This window comes from Gekko japonicus, unplaced genomic scaffold (genome assembly GCF_001447785.1).
Source record: "Gekko japonicus isolate JY-2015 unplaced genomic scaffold, Gekko_japonicus_V1.1 scaffold8, whole genome shotgun sequence".
Classification (NCBI taxonomy): Eukaryota; Metazoa; Chordata; class Lepidosauria; order Squamata; family Gekkonidae; genus Gekko; species Gekko japonicus.
Genome location: NW_015167057.1, coordinates 712,184 through 714,968, shown reverse-complemented (window position 1 = coordinate 714,968; position 2,785 = coordinate 712,184). Strand labels below are relative to the sequence as shown.

General features: G+C 55.8%; 1 pseudogene; it reads left to right on the top strand.

The window, feature by feature from the left end:
- The first annotated feature begins 428 nt into the window (after positions 1-428).
- LOC107111460 lies at positions 429-1,055 on the top strand (annotated as a pseudogene).
- Positions 1,056-2,785: the final 1,730 nt, after the last annotated feature.

Sequence of the window (2,785 nt, the reverse complement as noted above, 5' to 3'; positions counted from 1 at the left end):
CCCCCCCCTCCACAGTTAATCTCATCACTCTGTGTGTGAGTGTGTGTGAGTGTGTGAAGGCAGGGGGAGGGCCTTTCTCGCCATTGGCTGAGCCCTGCCTTCCCACCCACATCTCTTCCACATCACCTTGGTGTCTCCCTAAATAAAACCATCCCTCCTTATCGCAGCGAGGAAATCAAACGCTGGAGTTGAAATGGATTTTAAATAAACCTTTTTACACTCCCCCTCCACCGCCCTTGCCAGGCTGCTGGGGGAACAGGCAGGAGGTCCTTCCCCCCCCCCACGCACATACACACTGCCCACTGCCACCTCCGATGCACGGCTGCCCTCTTGGCTGGCTGCCTCCTCCGTTGCCTCTCTCGCCCCATGAGCGCCGGCAGGAGCACGAGAGGAGCCGGCTGCGGGCAGAGGAGGGGAGGGACCACTCGATGGCCAAGTCTTTCTCCATGGATCTGAAGGACAGCACCACCAGCGAGGGGAGCCTGGGCAGCCTCCAGCCCTCCAGCCTGCAGATCTTCGCCAACACCTCCACCCTCCATGGCATCCGCCACATCTTCGTCTACGGACCCATGACCGTACGGCGGGCCCTGTGGGCCCTGGCCTTCGTGGCCTCCCTGGGCCTCCTCTTGGTGGAGAGCTCGGAGAGGGTGGTCTACTACTTCTCCTACCAGCATGTCACCAAGGTGGACGAGGTCGTGGCCCACAGCCTGGTCTTCCCGGCCGTCACCCTCTGCAACCTGAACGGGTTCCGCTTCTCCCACCTGACCACCAACGACTTGTACCACGCCGGCGACCTCCTGGCCTTGCTGGACGTCGACCTGGAGATCCTCCAGCCCCACCTGGCTGACCCAGCGGTCCTGGCCATCCTGCAGGAGAAGGCCAACTTCCAGCATCACCGGGCCAGGGTCTTCAGCATGAGCGAGTTCCTGGGGCGCGTGGGCCACGACATGAAGGAGATGTTGCTGTACTGCAAGTTCCGGGGACACGAGTGCAGCCACAAGAACTTCACAACCGTGAGTACAAGCGGGAGACCGAGTTTATCCTTTCGCGGTTGAATGTGATGAGCTGTCCTGAGCCAAAGTGCGTTCAGTTGATATCCTTGTGGCGGAAAGCTTTGGGTGCGAGGTTGTGGGTGTCGCTCCGAGCAAAGGGGAGTAAAGCCCACCACGTCTAAGATCTGTACTTGTTCCAGTTGTTGGCTGACGGTGGCTCCCGGTACAGGACGAAAGGCTTTGTGCTCCAGGTTTCTGGGAAGCAGTGGGGGATCTGTGGCCCCCGGGTAGTTCCCGCAAGCAAGATGGTGCGGGGAGGTTTGCCCTCACATTTTAGGTCTCCTTGGCTGATGTGCTTCCAAGAAGCGTGGCAAGGAGTGAAGTGGGCTGTTCTAGTGGGCTGACGTTGTTTGTTTTCTGTGGCAGCTGTGTGGGAGGCAGCCCGACGTGAGCGGCACAGTGGCCCTCTCTTTTCTGGTTCACACGTGTGTCACTTGTTGAGTGTCACGCCATGTGCCGACTAGTGTGTGTGAATGAGCCGCCGTGGATAGGTCATTTGCATTCTTTCTTCAGACACCATGCTTTTCAAGAGGAGACGGTTTACACATGTAGTGATAGTCAGACATTGTGTAATCAACTCACAGAACCCCAAGTAATGCAAATGTTTGGCTCTCGTGTGTGAATTCAGCCCTTTGGCCTTGAGTGTATGCTTTGGATATTGACCAGAGACCCACAAATAAAACAGGTGAAGTTCCTTCCTGTGATCAAGTGTTCAAAGTGACTTGCCTCCTGCTCCGTTTCTCAGTGTCCAGCTGCTCTTAAAGGTGCAGGACCAGAGCCAGAAAAAGAAGTTGATGCTCCTTGTGGACAGACCCGGAGGGATGTACGAGACTCTGTAGTGTGCCATTCTAGACACGACGAGCTCCTCCTGCTCTCTAGAGAGGCTGCTGTTTTCCTGGGTCGGCACCTAAGCTTTTAGCAGTACCCTGAGCTAGAGAAATGGAGCAGGTGATGGATTCCCTTGCCAAGGTGCTAAGTAGGGTTGCCAACCTCCAGGTGGCACCTGGAGATCTCCTGCTATTACAGTGGATCTCCAGACGACCAAGACCAGTCCCCCTAGAGAAAATGGCTGCTTTGGAGGGTGGATTCTGTGGCACCGTGTCCTACTGAAGTCCCTTCCCCCCCAAACCCCACCCCCTTCAGGCTCCACCCCTGAAATCTCCAGGTAGTTCTCACGCCAGAGTTGGCAACCTTAGTACTAAGTGGGGAGGGAGAAGCCTCACCATTAAGTTTGCCAGCTCTGGGTTGGAAAATACCAGGAGATTTGGGGGCGTGGAAGCCGGGGAGGGCGGGGTTTGGGGAGGGGAGGGACCTCAGCAGGGTACAATGCAGGGGTGGCCAAACTTGCTTAACGTAACAGCTGCATAAATAAATGTCAGATGTCTGAGAGCTGCAAGACATGAACAGACATTACACGTTTTTATTGAAAACTTATGCAGATTTGCTTTTTATTAACACCAAGTTGGACTGTGTGAAAGAGCCGCATGTGGCTCCCAAGCTGCAGTTTGGCCACCCCGGTCTGATGCCACCTAGTCCACCCTCCAAAGCAACCATTTTCTCCAGGGGACTGATCTTGGTTGTCCAGAGACCAAGCGGGAGAACTCCAGGTGCCACCTGGAGGTTGGCAATCACACACACCCATCTTGATTGCTGAACATCAGGCAGTTGTAGGAAAACCCCTCCCAGAAGTGGGGCTTGGCCAAGAGAGGGCAACTTTCCTTGCAGTAGAAAAG